The sequence below is a fragment of the Saccoglossus kowalevskii genome, chromosome 22, assembly GCF_978046115.1.
Source record: "Saccoglossus kowalevskii chromosome 22, keSacKowa6.1, whole genome shotgun sequence".
NCBI classification, from domain to species: Eukaryota; Metazoa; Hemichordata; class Enteropneusta; family Harrimaniidae; genus Saccoglossus; species Saccoglossus kowalevskii.
The window spans coordinates 17,070,635-17,096,676 of record NC_140662.1 but is presented as its reverse complement, the minus strand read 5'-3'; the positions used below and the strand labels follow the sequence as shown (position 1 = coordinate 17,096,676).

The 26,042-nt window shown below is 34.4% G+C and overlaps 1 pseudogene; it reads left to right on the top strand.

Moving 5' to 3' along the window:
* The first annotated feature begins 116 nt into the window (after nt 1-116).
* On the top strand, nt 117-24,616 carry LOC144355611 (uncharacterized; annotated as a pseudogene).
* Nucleotides 24,617-26,042: the final 1,426 nt, after the last annotated feature.

Here is a 26,042-nt window from a genome sequence, read left to right as displayed (position 1 = left end):
ATATGATGATGTACATTTACATGATGTAAAAATTGTCAGCTTGTTTGCTTCCCATCCGCGCCAAAGTCAAGCAACCCTAGATGAACTGACATCCAAGATAGACAAACTAGACTGACATGGACGTTAAACTATTGGAATTACAACAATCCGTCGCATACGTTAGTGATTGCTTTGACAATTTCAAAGAACAGATCGTACAACTAAAAGCTGAAAATGACGACCTTAGAGAAAGGTTGACAGAAACAAGGGATAAAATAAATGACTGGCAACAGTATTCACGCAGAAATAATATTGAAATATCTGGTGTAACGGAAGAAGATGGTTGTAAAAGTTGCAGCGGAGGCTTGTGTTGATATATCGTCTAATGATATTGACTTATCGCATCGTTTACCCGTAAGGAGAAATAGTAGTGAAAATCAACCGGCAACTATAATCGTCAAGTTTAGAAGATGCACTGTCAAAAATAGACTGTATTTAGCCAACAAACACCTCAAAAGTAAAACAACACGGGACATTGGAACCGGGGGGTAGTACCCGCATATAAATCAACGAAAACTTGACAGAACCCAATAAACAGTTATTTTTCCAGGCAAACCAGAAACGTAAAAACTACGAATCCAGATTCATCTGGACAAACAGTGGCAAAATATATGTAAGAAAAGTACCCGGAGCGCCTGCCATACATATAGAAAAATATTAAAGACCTCAACAAGATTGTTTAAGTAAACAATATTATTATTCCATGTGTACGTGTAAATATTCCATGGCGGAAACAGCTGACACTCAACCCACTAAATATAACTGTAAAGAATATTCACTGGAACAATTTAATACAGGTAGACACTTAAAAAAACAATCTACAATCTTTTTCAGTTTTGCATTTAAATATTAGATCTCTTTCCAAACATTTTGACGAACTTGTTTCCCCCTTCAATGTCATTAACCACATTTTCCCCATTATAGCCCAGTCCTGGTTACATAATAACTTAAATTGTTATCTTTATACTATTCCACCATACAACTTATCACCTCTAGTCATCAACATTCCCAAGATGGCGGTTTGGCTTTGTATTTACATAACTCATTATCATTTACTCGATTCAATTAATTACAAATAACCCATTGTGAATCTATTTTTGTTGAAACAACCCTTGATAAAAAGAATATTGTAATTGCAGTTATTTATCGGAAACCCAACAACCCTCTTCAGGAATTCATTAATAGTTTTGACCAGGTCTTAAACTATTTTTCCACTGCAAATAAGAAATGTATCATTCTGGGTGATCTCAACATTGATATCACTTTATAAACTCTGCATATGCTACACTTTTAAACAGCTATATATTTTCCGAATTGGTTAACTAGAGTTACCCCAAATAATACTACTGTCATTGATCACGTGATCACCAACATCGCCGTCTATTATGTTGAGTGTGGTACTTTGCATGCTGATATCAGTGACCATCTCCCTATATTTTCCATATTTAAAAATGTCTGGCCCTCAAAATAGTCTAAGAACTGTTTTCTAATGTATCATCCAAGCAAGCTCCAGTTATAACATGTCGTAGCAAATGTTACTTATTTCCAAAACCTTGGCTATCCAGACGCCTCGTTTCCTCGACAAAAACAAAAAATATACTTTACACAAAAATTAAAAAAATCACGCAACAATGTAGAAATATAAGAAATATAGAAATCTTCTGACAAAGCTCCTAAAAAGGCAAAACGAGATTATTATGTTAGAAGATTCCAAACTACCATTGACAATACAAATAAAGCTTGGCAAATTATCAATAGTATATTAATAATAATAGAACTACATTTACAATTAAATTGCAATGAGGATGGTACAATGTTGTCTGAGGACATCTACATTGCCACTAAGTTTACTGATTTTTTCATCAATATCGTACCTAATCTTGCTTTCCAAATCCAATCATCAAAACATTTTATCCATTACCTCCCCGCTGATAATCTCTCCAATCCATTTTCCTTTCACCCTGTCAATGAAATTGACGTGCAAACACAAATTGCAAATCTTGACCCAAACAAAACAATGAGCCCAGATCATCCCAGCTTAATTGTTAACGCAACCCGTAATATTTTTGGTCCTTTAGTTTACATAATAAACCTCTCCCTCACCACAGGCATATTCCCAGATACACTTTAAGTAGCCCAAATTATCCCAATTTATAAAATCAAAGAAAGCTTAGAAAGAACTCCCATGTGCTGAGAGTATTGGAGACACATTAAATATAATTCGAAATTACTTAGCTGAAAACTAATTATGCAAATCAGAAAATTAATATGACCAGATTTGAGTGTAAAACTAATGAGGTCTGCGCAATGTAACAGAAAATCTATGTCTCCAAATTTAATTGAAATGTGATTAGTACCAAAAAATTATGGATTATTATGCTTATTAGGGAATTAATATGAACAGATTTTTACCCCAAACTAATTAGGTTTGTACATTGTCCTAGAGCATCTTTGTACTAAGTTTCATTGAAATGGAATAATTAGTACCGTAAAAACTCCAAAATTTCGATCCCTCTAAAAATTAGTCCACCTAATTATTTGCCGGGTTTCGGTGTTTTATTTACCTCCAAATTTTCGACTCCACTGAAAATTGCCGACTCATTCTTATTCGAAAATTGCGACCAGTTTTAGTTTTCCCCCAAACGAAAAAAAAACGATGTGAGCGTTCAAACGGGACCTTCCTCGAAGGCATGAATCCGGGTTTCTGATTGACTGAGAGATTTTTATTTTATTGGTAACGAAAATATATTCTAAATAAACGAAGTTTCAAATAAAAACGAACACAAAAATCTCGGCATGCTGCGTTTCTGAATTGTTGATTATTACCGTACTCAGTAGTGATTATAATAATGTACACAAAATAAATTTGTTGAATGGTTATGAAATACAAATAAAAGTCAACTTAGTTTCATCGTAAGCGAATTCCGGTCTCGTATAAACGTTGGATGCTGTAGGATATCCGCCATGTTCTCTTAGGTCAAATAGGTCAAATCGCTAATTAACCAATCAAAAAGCTGGATGATGCCAACGTGTTCAAATTACCATAGCTTATTTAAATATGTTAATGTTATTGAACGCAATGCGGAAAAGATTGATGTTGTAGTACGATATTTTGGCTTGGATTTTGATGCGAAAACGGCATGATTTTTTTTTAATAAAAAATTAGCTGTTTTTAAAAAATAAACTGGTCATCTGAAGAATAATTTAACATTGTTCACAGTGATAACAGCTCATTCTCGAAAGGAAAGCTTACCCGCTCACGCTAGTCACGATAAAAATCATACACGTGTACTCTTGAATAGACAGACGTCAATGACTACGGTAAAACTTAGACTCTATTTTAGCCGGCAGGATTGATTGAAATGTCCGAAAAATGACGCCAAAATACACCTTAAAAGTCCCATTTTATTTTCTTAAATCCCATTTTATTTTTTAATCCAAGGGCGAATTTACGGCAGAATCTGGTCCCTCAAATAAGGGACACATGAGCTTTGATTCTAACGGAATACATTGCACTGGGTCGGGGAGATAGTTTGCTAAACTTCCATATATCTTTTGCCCAATGGGTACCTGTACTTCGAACATTCGCAAGTTTTCCTAGGTAGTGCGAGACAGCTTTGTCTTTTGACCTATTAGTTTTGTGCTGACCTCTTCTCCGCGTCTTGATGTTTTGTTTTGCTTGTCATAATACTCACTGATTGATGACTTTGTTTAGATTTTGAGTTACAACTCGGCCACGACCTTTGCTTTTACCGTGAAACATGGGGAAGTTTACGTCAATTGACGGACATTGCATTTTTTAAAAACTAATGAAGCACACTGTCTATCATCCCCATTTTTTCATTTGCTGATTTCTATTTTGAAAAATTCGACCGTCCGAAAATGCACCTTAATTTTGACTCTAAAAACACGTCACATTTCTAACACCAATTATTTAAAATTTTGGAGTTTTTACGGTACTTTAGATATCAGTGTGAAAGCTTAAAATTGGTTAATTATGCAAATTAGGTAATTAATATGTACAGATTTTAACCCACAATTATTCAGGTCTGTCTATTATCCTACAGCATCCATGTACATTCATTGATATGTGATGTATAGTACCTGAGATATCAGTGTGAAATTTGGTTAATTATGCAAATTAGGTGATTAATATGCACAAATATTTACCGGAAACTAATTGGGTCTGCATAATTCTAGATTCATTGAAATGTGATGATTAGTACTTTAGATATCAGTAGAAAAGCTGAAAATTAATTATGCAAATTAGGTAATTAATATGCACAATTATTTACCCTGAAACTAATCAGGTCTCTGCATAGTCCTAAATGATCTATGTACCAAGTTTCATTGAAATGCGATGATTAGTACTTGAGATACCCGTGGAAAAGCTGAAAATTAACTAATTATGCAAATTAGGTGATTAATATGCACAAATATTTATCGAAAACAATCAATGTCTGCATAGTCCTTGAGTATGTAAGTACCAAGTTTCATTGAAATGTAATGGTAACTACTTATATCAAATGCTGAAAATTAATTAATTATGCAAATTAGGTAATTAATATGTACTGATATTACCATAAAAACTATCAGGTCTGTGCAGTGTCATATGACATCTATGTACCAAGTTTCATTGAAATGTCATGATCAGTACTTATATCAAATGCTGAAAATTAATTAATTATGCAAATTAGGTAATTTATATGTACTGATATTACCATAAAAAATATCAGGTCTGTGCAGTGTCATATGACATCTATGTACCAAGTTTCATTGAAATGTGATGATTAGTACTTATATCAAATGCTGAAAATTAATTAATTATGCAAATTAGGTAATTAATATGAACTGATATTACCATAAAAACTATCAGGTCTGTGCAGTGTCATATGACATCTATGTACCAAGTTTCATTGAAATGTGATAATTAGTACTTGAGATATCAGTAGAAAAAATGAAAATTGACTAATCATTATGCAAATTAGGTAATTAGTATCCACGGATTATTACCAAAAACTAATCAAAACCTAGCATTAGTTCAGAGCATGTATGTACAAAGTTTCATCAAAATCCAATGAGTGGTTGTTTAGATATCAGTGGAACAATCATGGAACAGCTAAAAATCAGCTAATTATCATGCAAAATAGGTAATTAATAAACACGGATTTTTACCAAAAACTAATCAAATCTGCGCATATGTTCAGAGCATCTATGTACCAAGTTTCATCAAAATCCAATGAGTGGTTGTTTAGATATCAGTGGAACAATCATGGCACAGCTAAAAATCAGCTAATTATCATGCAAATTAGGTAATTAACGAGCATGGATTTTTACCAAAACCTAATCAAATCTGCGCATTGGCCTAGAGCATCTATGCACCAAGTTTCATGAAAAACCGATGTATGGTTCTTGAGATAGCAGTGGAACAGTCGGACACACATACACACATACACACATACACACACACAGACACACTAACTGCAAAAACTCCCATTATGTGCTTCGCACATGGGAGTCAAAAAGGTCTCCTTTAGAAGTCAGTAATTATAGATCTATCTCACTTTTACCAGTCGCAAAATTATAGAATCCACTGTAAAGTCTAAGCTATTAACAGTTCTTGATAAATTAAATATTTTCTTACCCACTCAATACAAATATTGACGAAGGCTATGTCATTTTTTGCATCTCCATTTACTTAAAAAAGGTTTGATACCAAAGACCATGCTATTTTGCTTTGCAAACTTGAACATTTCGGGGTTAGTTGTCTCCACTTCAGTGGCTTCAAAGTTATTTAGATAGTCGGTATCAAAAAGTCAATGCAAACGGCAGCACGTCATCTCTAAGACAAATTAAGCGTGGAATTCCCAAGGATCAGGCTCGGTTCTTTGTTATTTCTACTTTATATTAACGATATTAACACCTGCATTGATGTCTTCGATTTTCGACTGTTTGCTGATTATACTAATTTATTTAACTTCATGAAAACTAACAGAATTAATCTTAACAGTAATAATCCAGAGTTGAAAAAGTTGTAGACTGGTGTAAAGCAAATAAACTTACAATTAACACTGATTCCCTCTGATGTTTATTGTTATGCAATGCTGAACGTTAACATAGGATGGGAACACCACTAAATCAAATATTGACTATCGATTTATCAAAAAAATAAGTAAAAACAAATGTTCATGATTTCCAAAACTTTAACACTAATCCACACGCCCGTCTTCTGAACAACATCATAGAGCTACCCCCATATCATTAATTAAATACTCATAATAATTTCAGAAATGAAATTTTATAGAACATAATAATATAACTGAAACTCCAAAAACGAACTTTCCATTCAGCGACACTTGTTAGAAAATTAAAATCAGCTGACTATTAACTCTGATTGTGACGTTTTTAAAGGCAGGTTGGTTTGAAATAAAGTTCAACTAACAAACCCAAGGCTTTAATATGTATCTAATGTATTATTATAATACGGAAGAGAAACTCACAATCAACAGATTCAAAGTAACACGTTAAGCATAGTACAACATCGGCAATTTATTGATGTAACTCAACGCCTTTCCAAATACTCTCAAAACAAGGGAAATGATTCTAATTTTTCAGAAATCTTAAACGATGTTAGCACTACTATATATAATGTTATTTTTGAAACATTCATGTATACTGGAAAATAATGTTGATGAACATTGCCAATCGTTTCCAAATAACAGACACGGACGTCATTATGTATAAGAATTCACTTGTGTAGGAATATATTTCATCTAGCTTTTGTTATGATCTGTATATATATCAACCTGATATAAACCCCTACACTTACATGTAACCTGTTTGTAAATAGACGACACAGAATATTGCGTTCACTAGTTTCACCAAAGAGATATTGTCTAGTACATATTGTCACCGGATGTGATAGACTAAAGAAACACTATTTACCTGCCGCCTGGCGATGTTTCATAGCTAGAAAAAGCAAGTATCCAAACCACACAAGGCGTATAACACTCATCGCAACTCCCTTATATTCTTCCAACTCCTGGCAGAACAAGGTTTCCAAGTATTTCTACTGAAGTGACTGGATAGCTTTCAGCACACCATCACACGACTCTGGTGCCATGGAAACCTACAATTTGACCATGAAAATAATATCGTAAAGACAATTATCTTATGTTAGTTTATCATTAGGTAAATTAATTTCACGAAATTAATTGAAATTATTCAAGCGTTGCACAATAACTATTTTGTACTGTACATCAGAGAAATAGTTGTTTATTTGCAGACAGAGCACACTTGTCTCAATATGTAAATTACAGGTTCAAGAAAAACGTAATACTCAACTTTGAGTACTTGTTTTTATAAAATCCAGATTGGTAGAAAATAAAAGCAAATGACAGAAATAAGATGGTCCCCCACATCCCTAAGACCAACAAATATTCTAAAATGTGTCCCAAGTTTGAAAGGGATGGCTATTTCCACCTTGTAAAAATACATAAACACATACTTTGATCCTAATTATTGACCTTTCAATGTAACCAAATATTGCAAGTTGCATGCGGCAATTTGAAGGCCCTAGTAGTTCAATACCGAAATGCATTAACACATACATTGGCTTTGCCCTTTCGGACGGAAATATAAAAAGGCATACTGTGAACGATAGTCAGGTCATTTTGGATATGAATGATAATATATATGCCAATAATATGACCTTGACTTTTGTTCCTAAATTTATGATCTCGTCTATTGGGCCGAATAGGGAGCATATGTGCCAAATATGAATACACTATTTTGCCCTTCGAGATATATTGCGAAGTTACAAAAGCATACAAGCTCTGACACATATAAACGTACATGCACACGCACGGACACACGAACTTGAGACCTTACAATTCAATTATGCAACTTGCATTCACTACAGAATTAAATATCGATATTGTATTGAGTACACCAACTTGATCAGCAGTATTTCGAATATGTTTTATTTTTATTTTGTTTTCGGGTTCCCACATTTATCCCAGAATCATACTTAGTGTTGAAGCGATACCTTGCTATTGGAAACATTCAACATTTATTATTTATTCACAGTAAACAAATATAATAGAATATCATATAAGTTGGTTAACAAGGCAGCCTCGGTGGTGTTTACCAAAATCAACAAGCCAGGTTTAATCGGTGTGCATATACGTTTCAAAGATTAACTCAAGAAAATGCAATGATTATTCGCCAGAACTCGTAATGTTGATATTTGCATCTCTTTTGTTCGAGTCAGTGCAAAAACATTAACAGAAAAAGGTGTTCTTGAGACGAAGTTCAGTCAAAAACACTATTGTCTTTGGTTTAGTTCACTCATTTCACTGTGTCTAGTATGAAACAAGTAAATCTTAATGCGAGCAAGATTAGAAGAAAGCGTGGCAAACCAAAGAAGTACAATGTTAAGATACACCCAGGCGCTGCTAGAAAATAGAAGGATAACGACCGAATGGTTTGCAGCAATATGTTCGTGTTCGAAAATAATATGACGATGAAGATGATGATGACGATGATGAAGAAGATGATGATGATCATCGAGCTCGCGATGCCGAATGAAGTACTGGGCAAGGTTTATTTGCAATATCTCAAAACGGGAACTGTGGTCATACAAGAAAATTCGGAGCGTCGTCATGGCTGGGGTGTTCTGGGGTGACATACTAGAAGTTCTAATCACACACGCGCGGCTGTTAGTAGGAATCTTATTGTTCTGTTTCTTGCACAGATTAGTCATTCACATATCAATGTGTCACACAAGGTCACGCAGCCACTTTAAAAATCGTCGATTTTGGTGTTCTTATCTGCCAATTTTACCTAATTATAGCTATGCCATTCCTTTATGTGTTGGTTTAAAATAGCCCCATACATTGGGGTATTTCTACACATGTTAAAGCATACCTTAATGTGAAAACTAATCAGTTGCGCCGACGAACAAGCTTGAAAATCGTTGCAATGACTTCATCGACTTCATTTTCAAAATACGAATATAAAGCATACTTATCGAATTAACATCATTTTCACAGCTTTAAGGTGACAATGAGAGAAACTTGAATGTGTCCAGACAAACTATTTCGTGGAATTTACCAACATGTCGTGGTTTGAGTTGCGGCTAAAACATAAAATAAAATTCAGCACGCTACTTTTTTAAATGCAATGCTTGAATAAAACTAACAAGACGCATTCAATTTAGCAGACTATTGAACTAGGAAAAGTGAAAAAAACAGCTTCTTATCACAGGAAAGTATTGTTTTACGTTGGAGTGAGTAACGCGTCGCAGAATACAGATATGAGCAAGACAAACACACTTTTGAAAAGTCTGGCAATTCCACGAATATATACTTTCCTGGGTCTTTTTGTAGCCGTTTAGTTACAATTAAAAGATGAAAACAAGTTTGCAGATTATAGTCTCGCAACCTTAAATTTGACAATCTACAATAATCTTAACATACGATTGGCTCACGCTACTTTAGAGGGCGTAGTTTAAGTGTGAATTATCTATGATGTAAAAAGTGTTATCTTTTTGCTGAGTTGTTGACTGAGTTTGCCGGGGCAGCTTTGGTCACCACTCTGCTAGCATTAGCTATATATTAGACTCAACTATCGAGTTTACAAGCTTATATCTCCACGTTGAGATAGATGGAGAACCAATATGATCCCATCCAAGTGACCTCGTTGATGACAACAATTATCGGCGAGAAAATTATCTTATTTCAATTTACCATTATGTAAATTAATTTCACGAAATTAATTGAAATTATTCAAGCAATGCACAATAATTATTTCTGTTAACAAATACATGCTCATTAAATAACAGCGTAGGTCAGACATGTTGATATTTACGATGAGAACAGTGGCCAGCCAGGCAAATAAACGGTATTATTTTGGCTATATATAGTTGTGATATTATCAGTCATTGCCAAATTTCCAATTTAATCAGTGGATTCTTCAAAACTCCCACTATTCCGTGCTCCATTGTTTGATTAATTTGGCTCACACAGTTAAATATTATATTTGAAATTTGAATTACATCTAAATTATGTATGCATTATGGTGAAGGTAATCACAATCCATGCTGGGATTTGGGTGTGTGAAATTTCATAATCCGTTGTCCCCTATAAAATAATGGTTGCATCTAATATTAAAATAAAAATGGCGGAGTATAGCGTTGATTCATCTCGTTCTACTCTGGATTACTTGGTGCTAATAAAGATCTTAGAAAGTTAGTATTTATATGACTGTGTTTTTTTTCACTGTCTTTGACTTTCCCAGTATGTTTGTTGCTATTGACAACAATTCAGTCCTTTGCATGGCTTCAGTCAATGTTTTTATCACTACCTACCCATCTCCTCGTCTGGCACTATGTAGCTGGTGTGGTATATTTATCACAGACAGTGAGGCATTTGTCACATTTAGTGCTCCAAAAAATATTCTCTGTCCATGTGTATTTATATAAATAGATGCAGTTTTTTTGTCTTGAATAACATTCACTGGCTTTTGTTTATATGGAAATCGACATGGTGAACGGCAAACTAGATGGTCAAAAAGTAATAAAAATAATCATAGGTTTACTCCACCCACCCCACTATGAAGTGAAAGGCTGTTTATAGGCCATTTATGATGGTTTCATGTTTATTATGGAAAATAATTTTAATTATAAACTTCTATGCTCCTGCTACCAATCGTGGGGGTCAATCATACTAAACAACACGTGTCACTATTACTAAGAAAAATGTACTTCTTGTTCATTAAAATTACTGGTTTGCAGTCTGTATAATACCAGATTTTATCGCAAATAAAGAAATTAAAAAAAAGAACTGCAGACCTCACTTCTTTGAGTGGGCCAGCCAAGTTTCCACATACAAAAATACACATAATATTTCTATTTAATTTATTTTATTTTATAATATTGTCACTGATTTCTTTAAAATAAATTTACCATTTACAAATTAACGTGTTGGACACCATATAATTTTAATATTTTACAATTCATATCCTTATATTTGAATCTGGTTCAAGACATTTTAAAACATTATTTTAGAAGAATAACAATACAACGACTAGATTTGGTGTCACAGTTTGCTCCTAATTCATATTGGAATTTTGCCAGCAATAATTAATAAAGCTTGTTCAGAATACCATTTATTCCAGACATCATAGTCAGTGGCTAGTTCTCGGGATTCACAGCAGTAAATAAATAAACAGAAATCATTTTGATGCCATGTTGGATTTGGACCATGTCATTTCAAGCAACAGGGTGTCTAAACAATGACTCAACAAACAATAAACACATCTTCCACCCACCACACAAATTTTAGCCATAATTGAACAACCAAGAAAGTAAACATATTAGGCTGCATCCTGAAAACGACGAGATAGCACATTACAACCAGTCATTACAAACACGAAATCCTCCATCCCTCCCAGTACACCCTGCAGCATGAATGGTTCCTATATTAATTTGCATCTATGTACAACAAGCTTAGCAAATAGATGCACTTGACTCATCAAACTTTTCCATTCTAAATATTTTTGAGTAAGAGCGCTATTTACTAATGGGAGGAATCTTTTAAACGAATTAAACAGATCTAATATTACAAGCAGTGAATATCAAGTGAAGCTATAATTAATGAAGGTATACAGTTCACTCACCGGAAAACATACTGGGGCAGGACTTCTAACTTGTTCCCATAGTTCTTGTAGGCTAGGCGCAGTGAAATACCTGTGCGATCAATGATTTCTCAGGCAGTGATTCAGATCTGGTGCTGAAATTAAAATAAAATATTAAAATTAATTCATTACAATTCTAATATTACAAGCAGTGAATATCAAGTGATGCTTTAATTAATGAAGGTATACAGTTCACTCACCTGAAAACATATTGGGACAGGACTTATAAATTGTACCCATAGTTTTTCTAGTCTAGGCGCAGTGAAATACCTGTGCGATAAATGATTTCTCAGGCAGTGATTCAGATCTGGTACTGAAATTAAAATAAAATATTAAAATTAATTCATTACAATTCTAATATTACAAGCAGTGAATACCAAGTGATGCTTTAATTAATGAAGGTATACAGTTCACTCACCTGAAAACATATTGGGACAGTACTTATAAATTGTACCCGTAGTTTTTGTAGCCTAGGCGCAGTGAAATACCTGTGCGATCAATGATTTCTCAGTCAGTGATTCAGATCTGGTGCTGAAATTATAATAAATATTAAAATTAATTCATTACAATATATTACAAGCAGTGAATATCAAGTGATGTTTTAATTAATGAAGGTATACAGTTCACTCACCTGAAAACATATTGGGACAGGACTTATAACTTGTACCCATAGTGCTTGTAGCCTAGGCGCAGTGAAATACCTGTGCGACAAATGATTTCCCAGGCAGTAATTCAGATATGGTGCTGAAATTAAAATAAAATATTAAATTAATTCATTAGTAATCTAATATTACAAGCAGTGAATATCAAGTGATGCTTTAATTAATGAAGGTATACAGTTCACTCACCTGAAAACATATTGCGACAGGACTTCTAACTTGTACCTATAGTTCTTGTAGCCTAGGAGCAGTGAAATACCTGTGCGATAAATTATTTCTCAGGCAGTGATTCAGATCTGGTGCTGAAATTATAATAAATATTAAAATTAATTCATTACTATTCTAATATTACAAGCAGTGAATATCAAGTGATGCTTTAATTAATGAAGGTATACAGTTCACTCACATGAAAACATATTGCGACAGGACTTCTAACTTGTACCTATAGTTCTTGTAGCCTAGGAGCAGTGAAATACCTGTGCGACAAATGATTTCTCAGTCAGTGATTCAGATCTGGTGCTGAAATTATAATAAATATTAAAATTAATTCATTACAATATATTACAAGCAGTGAATATCAAGTGATGTTTTAATTAATGAAGGTATACAGTTCACTCACCCGAAAACATATTGGGACAGGACTTATAACTTGTACCCATAGTGCTTGTAGCCTAGGCGCAGTGAAATACCTGTGCGACAAATGATTTCTCAGGCAGTAATTCAGATCTGGTGCTGAAATTATAATAAATATTAAAATTAATTCATTACTATTCTAATATTACAAGCAGTGAATATCAAGTGATGCTTTAATTAATGAAGGTATACAGTTCACTCACCTGAAAACATATTGCGACAGGACTTCTAACTTGTACCTATAGTTCTTGTAGCCTAGGAGCAGTGAAATACCTGTGCGATAAATGATTTCTCAGGCAGTGATTCAGATATGGTGCTGAAATTAAAATAAAATATTAAATTAATTCATTACAATTCTAATATTACAAGCAGTGAATATCAAGTGATGCTTTAATTAATGAAGGTATACAGTTCACTCACCTGAAAACATATTGCGACAGGACTTCTAACTTGTACCTATAGTTCTTGTAGCCTAGGAGCAGTGAAATACCTGTGCGATAAATTATTTCTCAGGCAGTGATTCAGATCTGGTGCTGAAATTATAATAAATATTAAAATTAATTCATTACTATTCTAATATTACAAGCAGTGAATATCAAGTGATGCTTTAATTAATGAAGGTATACAGTTCACTCACATGAAAACATATTGCGACAGGACTTCTAACTTGTACCTATAGTTCTTGTAGCCTAGGAGCAGTGAAATACCTGTGCGACAAATGATTTCTCAGTCAGTGATTCAGATCTGGTGCTGAAATTATAATAAATATTAAAATTAATTCATTACAATATATTACAAGCAGTGAATATCAAGTGATGTTTTAATTAATGAAGGTATACAGTTCACTCACCCGAAAACATATTGGGACAGGACTTATAACTTGTACCCATAGTGCTTGTAGCCTAGGCGCAGTGAAATACCTGTGCGACAAATGATTTCTCAGGCAGTAATTCAGATCTGGTGCTGAAATTATAATAAATATTAAAATTAATTCATTACTATTCTAATATTACAAGCAGTGAATATCAAGTGATGCTTTAATTAATGAAGGTATACAGTTCACTCACCTGAAAACATATTGCGACAGGACTTCTAACTTGTACCTATAGTTCTTGTAGCCTAGGAGCAGTGAAATACCTGTGCGATAAATGATTTCTCAGGCAGTGATTCAGATCTGGTACTGAAATTAAAATAAAATATTAAAATGAATTCATTACAATTCTAATATTACAAGCAGTGAATATCAAGTGATGCTTTAATTAATGAAGGTATACAGTTCACTCACCTGAAAACATATTGGGACAGTACTTATAAATTGTACCCGTAGTTTTTGTAGCCTAGGCGCAGTGAAATACCTGTGCGATCAATGATTTCTCAGTCAGTGATTCAGATCTGGTGCTGAAATTATAATAAATATTAAAATTAATTCATTACAATATATTACAAGCAGTGAATATCAAGTGATGTTTTAATTAATGAAGGTATACAGTTCACTCACCTGAAAACATATTGGAACAGGACTTATAACTTGTACCCATAGTGCTTGTAGCCTAGGCGCAGTGAAATACCTGTGCGACAAATGATTTCTCAGGCAGTAATTCAGATATGGTGCTGAAATTAAAATAAAATATTAAATTAATTCATTAGTAATCTAATATTACAAGCAGTGAATATCAAGTGATGCTTTAATTAATGAAGGTATACAGTTCACTCACCTGAAAACATATTGCGACAGGACTTCTAACTTGTACCTATAGTTCTTGTAGCCTAGGAGCAGTGAAATACCTGTGCGATAAATTATTTCTCAGGCAGTGATTCAGATCTGGTGCTGAAATTATAATAAATATTAAAATGAATTCATTACAATTCTAATATTACAAGCAGTGAATATCAAGTGATGCTTTAATTAATGAAGGTATACAGTTCACTCACCTGAAAACATATTGGGACAGTACTTATAAATTGTACCCGTAGTTTTTGTAGCCTAGGCGCAGTGAAATACCTGTGCGATCAATGATTTCTCAGTCAGTGATTCAGATCTGGTGGTGAAATTATAATAAATATTAAAATTAGTTCATTACAATATATTACAAGCAGTGAATATCAAGTGATGTTTTAATTAATGAAGGTATACGGTTCACTCACCTGAAAACATATTGGGACAGGACTTATAACTTGTACCCATAGTGCTTGTAGCCTAGGCGCAGTGAAATACCTGTGCGATAAATTATTTCTCAGGCAGTGATTCAGATCTGGTGCTGAAATTATAATAAATATTAAAATTAACTCATTACTATTCTAATATTACAAGCAGTGAATATCAAGTGATGCTTTAAATAATGAAGGTATACAGTTCACTAACCTGAAAACATATTGCGACAGGACTTCTAACTTGTACCCGTAGTTTTTGTAGCCTAGGCGCAGTGACCTGTGTTATCAATGATTTCTCAGGCAGTGATTCAGATCTGGTGCTGAAATTAAAATATATATTAAAATTAATTCATTACAATATATTACAAGCAGTGAATATCAAGTGATGTTTTAATTAATGAGGTATGCAGTTCACTCACCTGAAAACATATTGGGACAGGACTTATAACTTGTACCCATAGTTCTTGTAGCCTAGGCGGAGTGAAATACCTGTGCGATCAATGATTTCTCAGGCAGAGATTCAGATCTGGTGCTGAAATTAAAATAAATATTGAAATTAATTTATTACAATACATTACAAGCAGTGAATATCAAGTGATGCTTTAATTAATGAAGGTATACTGTTCACTCACCTGAAAACATATTGGGACAGGACTTATAACTTGTACCCATAGTTCTTGTAGCCTAGGCGGAGTGAAATACCTGTGCGATAAATGATTTCCCAGACAGTGATTCAGATCTGGTGCTGAAATTAAAATAAATTATCAAAATTAATTCATTACATCTGTTCTATTTTTATAGAAGAACCTTCCCAAATAAAAGAAATTCTAAAATTTTAAAACATAAGAGGTAGTCACTAAACCATGTACTTTCACACTCAAGCAAGAGAATATACATGTTGGTCAACTAGCCTTGCACTGTGAGTGATTTATTATGTGCAGTCTGTAAAACAAATAAAGTAATTAAAAAAAAGAAACGTAGAACTCACTTCTTTGAGTGGGCCAGCCAAGTTTCTACATACCAAAATACAAATAATATCTTTATTTAATTTATTTTATTTCATAATGTTGACACTGAATTCTTTAAAATACATTTACCATTTACAAATTAATGTGTTGGAAACTAATAATCTTAATATTTTACAATTCATATCCTTATATTTGAATCTGGTTCAAGACATTTGAAAAAATTATTTTAGAAGAATAACAATACAACGACTAGATTTGGTGTCACAGTTTGCTCCTAATTCATATTGGAATATTGCCAGCAATAATTAATAAAGCTTGTTCAGAATACCATTTATTCCCGACATCATAATCAGTGGCTAGTTCTCAGGATCTACAACAGTAAATAAATAAACAGAAATCATTTTGATGCCATGTTGGATTTGGACCATACCATTTCAAGCTGCAGGGTGTCTAAGTAATGTCTCAACAAACTAAATATTGTTGAGTGAGGGCGCTATTTACTAATGAGTGGAATCTTTAAAAAAAAAATAAACAGATATATATATATATTTACTATGAAGCAAATGGATATGTTCGTATGCGACACTAATGGAATATATAAAGTGGAATGGGATTAGAAAGGAACCAACAGGTCATACAACTGAGTTCATAAAGACGAATGCTGTAGACCTGTTTACGTTAAGGCTATTACAACGGACCTTACGATGTTCATTCATTGCAGAGAATAGTTGTTTGATGCTTTGCATACTGATAATTAATGGCACATGCGCAGTGTTGTTCTATAAGTGGGGTAAAACTCGAATGATGAAGTGAAGGTTCGTTTCTGTATATCCACCGAAAATGATGTTGTTCGAAAACAAATGATTGTGGTGGAATTTTAGGTTTTTATTTGTTTGGCTTACTGTGGTACAGAGAAGACATTGCGTTGTAGGTTGGGGATAAACTCGTATATAAAAAAGAAACTCACAACAGACATGTTGAATTGACTATTGTGTACCCATTAAAATACCAGTATTCGACAGTTTTTCATTTGTGAAATATATAGCTCATAAGCCTAAACTAATACATACGTAATATGTCTCTCTCGAAAGTTAATTTATATTTAAATAAATAAATGTTTATACAAAAAGCAGAACAAAAGAGAGTGTCACAACCTAATATTTATTCACTCATGAAGAGCATGTGATGACAATCTTTGAAACCGTATCGAATCCCACCATTCATCTACATATGTACAGCTACATGATGACGTCAGTGGAGAACCATGGCCATTACAACCTGAGTTGCCACACCCATTCTGAATTCTGTGAAGTAAACATAGTAGATGAATGTATAATCTATTCATTGTCATGAATAGGTGGCATTTCAGTCTACGAGTTAAATTACGTCACGTGGAGTCGTCTATGTAAACTGACTGTTTGGATGAATTGAGATGGACTATCTGTAATGACCTAATTCGGATATAACCTTGTATCTTTAGTGTAACAGTTATCCGCCAAAGTTTTTTAGTTAAACACATACAATTCTGTATTCTAAAAGTATTCTGCATTAATCGTGGCACTGGCGTGGGCCTCGGGACAATACGGCGCAGTGTGTGTGTCCTGAAAGGTAAAGGCCTCGAGATGGCACACTTTTTCAGGAATTATTGGAATTTAGCTTGTTATGTCATTCAAAATGAAGTTTCAATGCACCACTAAACTAAATCTACAAGCCAAATTCTGTAGTATGTTTTTTTCAAGTTAACTATTATACCATAAAACATTAGATGGAATACATCAGTAATTTACAGAAATACGTACTCATATGTAATATGTTATCGTATTGCTATACATTATTTGTACTGAATCAGAGAACATCACAGTGCATACTTGATGAGCAATAACGTGACTACAAATAATCTCAAATTCCACGCCATTGCATTTAATTGGATAAAAATCAAATAAAACTGGTTAGAAAGCAGGTATGATTTGACTTCCGAGATATTCAAAATGATCACTTACTTTTTTCGTAAACTACTGGATCATTTGGTGTGAAGTGATATTTGTATCGTCCGTGTATCACATAATTTAAATCCCAATTGGTAATGTGATAATAGTGTGTATTCAGGTTTATAACGTATCATATGCGATAGAACATATATTCGAAAAGTTTCCGTCGCTGTTATTGTTACTTACAGCTTGTACAGCTATTGCCAACTGCCAAGAGTTACGTTGTAATTCATCAACGAATCAGGAATGTGTAGGATGTAAGTATGACAGGGGTGGAGATATTGTTGCATATCCATTGTTTGATTACGGTGGATATCCTAACAGGATATGTGAACGTAAGTGTATTTCATACTATGAAAGAGTAAAGGGAGTATTTCGCTGATGTGGGTCCCCCGATCGCGATCAGGCATATATTGTGATATTTTTAAATATATTTACACAATTTGTGACCATGAAGTGTCGCGCCATGTTTTGATATGTTCAACACATAAGACATCACAAAATAATTTGATATTTAGCAAATAACAATTAAAGAAGATGATAGTCTACTCCATGCATTTGAATAGACATAAATGGCTGAGTGAGTGTGATCAGTGCATTATAACCATATCTTGTCTGATTATTTTTCCACACAAACCACAAATGCCATAAATATTATTCCATTATCTGCCGTCACGCCGTCCACCTATAAGGCCTATAACGCGATGACGATCGGATAGTTTGGGGGGAATGATAGAGCAAAATCTATTCGCGTGGTTTGTTTGCTCGAGACCTGAACAATATGAATGTATGCTTACAGAAAGATGCTCCTGGCGTCCAGATAGCCAGTTTTATTTGCCAGGACATTGTACGACAACGCCCTCAACGTGTTCATGTGCACCAAGCTTCAGTGGAAATAACTGCCTGCAAAGTAGGTGTATATATTTCATTATTGTAAAAAAAAAATACTCTTCGCTTTTACATGCCATCATAGTTATCGTTGTGCAGTGTTTATTTTATGTTCAAAATGTTCGGCTATTATCAGATACAATTTACATTAGAATAGCAATATTGAATGTACATATCTCTCCAAAGTAGTAATATACATGCATTCTCGTTTTTCAGTGAATACATCTCCCGTCATGCAATACTGCTTGGGGACCTTGATTCAGACGACAGGTGACTACAGAACAGACGCCGACTGTGACGATCACGTGACGGCACCTACGACTGTTTATACAAATATCCAACCAAATCGTATCCAAATTGAGTCCATAACAATTACGCAGGTCCTAACGCCGCTGATTGGCCACAGCAGTATTATGTGGAAGATTTCAAAGTTGGTGTTATTTCAGCATCCTATGATTGGTGGGTTATCAGAGGTAAGCGTTGCAGACAAGTTTTGTCTCATTACGTATATAGAGTTGTTTGCAATGTGTGTTATTTACGTACTCAATATCCAATATTTCCGGTGTTTTGTTTCACTAGGTGGAAATAATGTCAAAAATGGAAATGTCACATGTTCTATTGGATACAGTCAGACAATCCACATGCTATGCACGACCGTGACGTCACAGGTGATATTGATTTTGTTTTTCAACATGGGGACAGGTAGGACTAGAAACACAGATATCAATTTTACTTCGATAAATTTATGTTCTTAAATAATTGCATCTCGTAAACTAAACAATTAAATACGAATTAAAACTCGCTTCACCAAACCAAGTGACAGTACACTCAGCCGCGTGAAAGTTCATTTTCCATAAATATGTATAATCTTCTTGGATTGCCTTTTGACAGGTTTTACTTCACAGCAAAGACTCGTAATGATGGTTACATTACTATAAGAAATTACGACGAAACTTCCAATTGCATTTTACCCTGGACTATCAGCCTCCAGCACATTGTACATTGTACAGCCCAGCGATAACTACAATTGTGAGTGAACTCTTAAAATTGCACTCTTTCCTTCATTATATGCAAAATACTTTCCACTGATTATTGTGACCATCATAAAATATGATAAAATCAGTGGGTTTGGCAACAAATCCTGAAAAACTATAGTAGTGAAGCTAGTCTTCATTGAATGATGGGGTGTGTATTACCCGAATCAAACACATTGTTGTAAGCACTCATAGTCTGGTTAGAAATGTCTTCTAAACTCAATTTCATGATTCTGCTAGATACAAACTCCCATGAACTGTACAACAATCAAAGTGATTCTTTGTTGTCAGTGAGGTTTTCTTTACAGATCATGCAATGTATTAGAATCTCACATAATGTTACAGATTGGTTCTTCACCAAGAGTCTGTAGATATACTACTCATTCTTACCAAAGCCACAAATATACTACTACTACCACTACTACTTAATATTCATATTATTCTACAGGGTGATATAACTGTGCAGTATAGTGGTTGGCATGACGACCTTTCTGGTATATTACGATATGAATATGAAGTATACAAGATGCAAGCCTACAGTGATATGTTGGGATACAGATCAATACCACCTGTACTGAGTGGACAAGTAGATCTACCAGATACACAGTTTACTATCACATTAAATGACCCAGGTATAGTAGATCTACCAGATACACAGTTTACTATCACATCAAGTGACCCATGTCTAGTAGATCGTCCAGCTACACAGTTCACTATCTCATTAAATGACCCAGGTATAGTAGATCTACCAGATACAAAGTGTACTGTCACATTAAATGACCAAGGTATAGTAGATCTACCAGATACAAAGTGTACTATTTCATTAAATGACCCAGGTATAGTAGATCTATCAGATACACAGTGTACTATTTCATTAAATGGCCCAGGTATAGTAGATACACCAGATACACAGTGTACTATCACATTAAATGACCCAGGTATAGTAGATCTACCAGATACACAGTGTAATATCACATTAAATGACACATATATATTAGATCTACCAGATACACAGTGTATTATTACATTAAAGGACCCAGGTATAGTAGATCTACCAGATACACAGTGTACTATCACATTGAATTAACCAGATATAGTATACCTACTAGATACACAGTTTACTATCTCATTAAGTAACCTAGGTATAGTAGATATACCAACCACTATACTGTGCAGTATAGTGGTTGGCATGACGACCTTTCCGGTATATTACGATATGAATATGAAGTATACAAGATGCAAGCCTACAGTGATATATTGGGATACAGATCAATACCACCTGTACTGAGTGGACAAGTAGATCTACCAGATACACAGTTTACTATCACATTAAATGACCCAGGTATAGTAGATCTACCAGATACACAGTTTACTATCACATCAAGTGACCCAGGTCTAGTAGATCGTCCAGCTACACAGTTCACTATCTCATTAAATGACCCAGGTATAGTAGATCGTCCATATACACAGTGTATTATTTCATTAAATGAGCCAGGTATAGTAGATCTACCAGATACACAGTGTACTATCTCATTAAATGACCCAGGTATAGTAGATATACCAGATACACAGTGTACTATCACATTAAATGACCCAGGTATAGTAGATCTACCAGATACACAGTGTAATATCACATTAAATGACCCATATATATTAGATCTACCAGATACACAGTGTATTATCACATTAAACGACCCAGGTATAGTAGATCTACCAGATACACAGTGTACTATTTCATTAAATGAGCCAGGTATAGTAGATCTACCATATACACAGTGTACTATCTCATTAAATGAGCCAGGTATAGTAGATATACCAGATACACAGTGTAATATCACATTAAATGACCCAGGTATAGTAGATCTATCAGATACACAGTGTAATATCACATTAAATGACCCATATATATTAGATCTACCAGATACACAGTGTATTATCACATTTAATGACCCAGGTATAGTAGATCTACCAGATACACAGTGTACTATCACATTGAATTAACCAGATATAGTATATCTACTAGATACACAGTTTACTATCTCATTAAGTAACCCAGGTATAGTAGATATACCAACCAAACAGTGCAATGCATTCATAAACCAATAGAACTTATTCAACTAACCCTTTATAATATTGTTCACGTGTTATTTATAGTTATCTTTACATTTCAGGAGTGTATTGTGTCATGTTGATTATTAATGACGTAGCTGGTAACCACGATAGAGCCAGGCGGTTCATGATATTTGATGAAGTCAACGGAGTTACTATAACAGACCAGTTTCCTATCTGGGTTGACTCTGCAGCGAAAAAGACCACCTACCTTTGGCAAACTGATCTTCAAGACTCGAATCATACTGGCCCACAGGAAAGGGGACTTGGAGTCCCTTATAAGACGCTGAAAAGCGCTCCAAACTCTGTGAATATAAATGTCACGCCATAGGGTGATAGGCATGTACCTCGTTTAGGTGCAACCTGTTCTGTTATGATGGTGTGCTATGGAATCGATGAAACGCCGAACACGACATTAGTTGGGTTGGCCAATTTTATACATATACATTAACAGATAGTACGTACTAGAATCACACTGTGTCCTATGTTAACGATATGCCCTTTTATAGACTATAAATGTAAGCAATGATCCCTCACAGGCAGTGCTGCGATGGCCAGGACACTTTTATAACAGATTTCATAGAGAACATAAATTCCTGAAGGCCATTGAAGGTAATTCACCTCCATTGTTGTCGCAATATAAAGAGGTTACAGGTCAACCTCCGGCAACCAGATCACGTGAGGCAATACCAAATATCAATGCAATCGTGCGCTTCGAAGTAAACTACGACATAGACCACCAGGGAGGGCGCACTATCACTTCTCCTACTGGAAACTGGCAAGATGTTGACGATATTATGGTGAGTGGTGACGTTCAATCCGCATAACACTACTGGAGTATTTTTGCGTTCTAAATATTTTATATTGTTTGGTCTCTGATTGTCTATTTCGTTTGTTTTCAACTGATCTTTCACATTATACTGCAGGCAGAACAGCAAAGATTTAATAAACACGCCGCGATAGCGATTCCATTCATTTATGGGTAAAAACGACAGATGTGAAGGGCAATACAAACCAGGATGATGTACTGATTCACGTAGAGTCGTCACCGCCAGAGATTTATGATATAACATGGATCGATGAATCACAGACAAGGTACAAATGTTTAGTTTTGACACAATATATCTTTTATCATTTTGGGGATATAACATCTCAGCGGAACTCAACTCTTGGCCGTGACTATGTAAAATAACTTCCCCGCTTGGATGAACTCAAAGTAGTGCACCGTTATTGGTCGGGAAGTAGGGTACTTTTCTTCGACAGCTTTGTAGGTTCCACCGGGCTAAAAAGTTCAAAATGGATTACAGTGTCATCATTTATAAATGAAGATATTAATTCATCGCTAAGGCCCTGTGATGAGCCATATAAGTTGTCAATTATGCTGGAAAGCGGCAAAAAAAGACATGTGTCAATGAAAGAACCGTATGTTTGCAACATTTTCCGAAAGAAGTGTTCTCCACCAGTCTTCTCTTTACTTAGGTCAACGATTACTTCCCACACAAATAACAGAGAATCAAACTGTGATCAGAAAATGAAATTACATTCTTTACACCTACCTTACGGTCACTGGTCTACACAACGTGTGGAGTTGTTGACAACACGTGGTACGCATTTGCTATTTGTAATGATGCTCACAGAATAACATATATTTTACCAACAAAAATATACACTATATCGAACTTTAGATCTTTGAGATTATGGCTAACTTAAATTGGTTTGTGATAATAGGTCAGTATATATTCCTAATTCAAGTCACAACTTACATATGAAGACCCTCTACGATTTGCACCACTTTGTTAGTTTTGAATACCCACTGCTTACACTTCCAGGATTATTTTTCGAACCTTCGACGAGCATAGTGGATTACTTAATATTCATTGGAATTTGACTGCCATGTCGGACGTCAACGTTTCACTTGGCGGGGAAAACGTCGCTATCAAAAAGCCACTGGTATGTCTCTATCATTAGCACATGATTTCTATTTGTGTGCATACGCCAAATAAGCAGGTATATCACTCAGAAATGAACGAATAACAATGTTGTGTGAAGTGTAAAGATAATCAAAGTATGGACCTGATTGGTACGTCTAACGCAGTCCTTTCAATGCCTTACTGGTGTATCTTTGTTTTCAGATTGGTGTTTCGCTGAAAGATGGCGAGTGTTATTTTAGAGATTATGCCGTGGAACTCTCTAAAGACTTGCTGGGCATAACATCTGAAGACCACGAAGAAAACAAAGAATACGATTATTTATTAACAATCTTAGTAACAAACAATGCCATGCTTACGACTACAATATCTACCCAGGTACAGTTAATTCAGAAAAGCATTATTAATACCAAACAGAATATGGTAATTTTACGCGTAAATCAAATTTTCATGGAATCACTAGTATATATTTGATCCGCTTTTATCCAGTGTTTTTATCATATCTGTCCATTTCGAGATTAGAAGTGTACTGACTGAAATGAGAGAAACAATACTGCGAAATTGGAGAAAATGTGTTTTATTAATATCTCGAACTTGGTTTTCTTTCTAATTTTGAGTTATTACTTTTGGTTGTGTTCACAGCAATCGGGCATATGTCTATTACACTTACATAAACACAGCTTTTCAGTGGCTGTTGAAAAACAGTATATGTTGATTATAAGGTTCGTAAGCACATTAACTTGTTATTTTATTCAGATTACGGTAAATGTAAGTGCACTTTTTATTGGCCCGCTGAGTACACCAACTGATATAGGTGAGGAAATCTCTTGAAAATATCACATGCTTAATAGAATATGTGTTATTGAAAAGGGGAATAGAACAATTTAGTAATCGTAAATTCGTGATTTTAAACACAGTAAAAAATGGGTTGCTGACGAAAACTGACACTGTTAGTAGATAAAAAATACAGCATGTGTATAACCGTACACGAAGACTTTTCAGTGTCGGTATTTTCTAAAGTAACATTGTTATATTCACTTTTCGTCAATTTTACAGATACCAATCGTCACACAGAACGCGATATTTTGTTACCATCTACAAGTGGTACAGGGGCTGCCTTGGTTGCTATAGTGATTACTATTATAGTTGTAGTTGTCTTATGTCGCAGAAAAAAGACAAGTAAAGAAACAGAGAGAGACAACACATCACCAACAAACCAACAAAACAATACAACGAAAGATGAAACATCACATGCTGTCATTGGCAACGAGTACACTGATATCCCAGAGAATGACCAACATTACATGACAATTATTAAGAATGACGTCAAAGTGAATGAATATGAATCCATCGTTGGCCGTGAACAGCACTACGCTGTTATCGATGGAAACGACATCCAAGAGAATATCTACGAAAATGTAAAGAATAGCGAGTATGAATTAGTGCGATATTGAGTTGCATGCGCATTGAGTAATGCAATTTTTAGAAATTATTAGAACTGTATGAGATATGATGTATTAAAACTAATCAGTCCTTAATTTACATCTAAAAATGACCGACTCAACTACTAACATGAAATAAATGAACCGAGCATAAATAATAAAATGATGATGTAATATACAGACTATGCAACTGTTTTTGCATACCCGACTTTTTGATCATTCTATTCCACCATTTTTCGATTAGCGCTTTAAATGATCAAGAACCAGTTGTTTAGCTTCACGTGTTACTAATAGTAATCGAAACATTTGTTTTAAAATTATTAACATTAACGTTACTGTTGTGTATATGTTTAACAGCATTCCTCAACAAATGACACGTGTTTTTATCGTTTTATTGCATTTCAATGTCTGAGGGTTGGCTTGTGTGATTTAACCAAACTGAACTTTGAACTGGGTTATTATATACAGATATATGTGTTTTCTGTGTTAAGTTGTGAAATATGCTT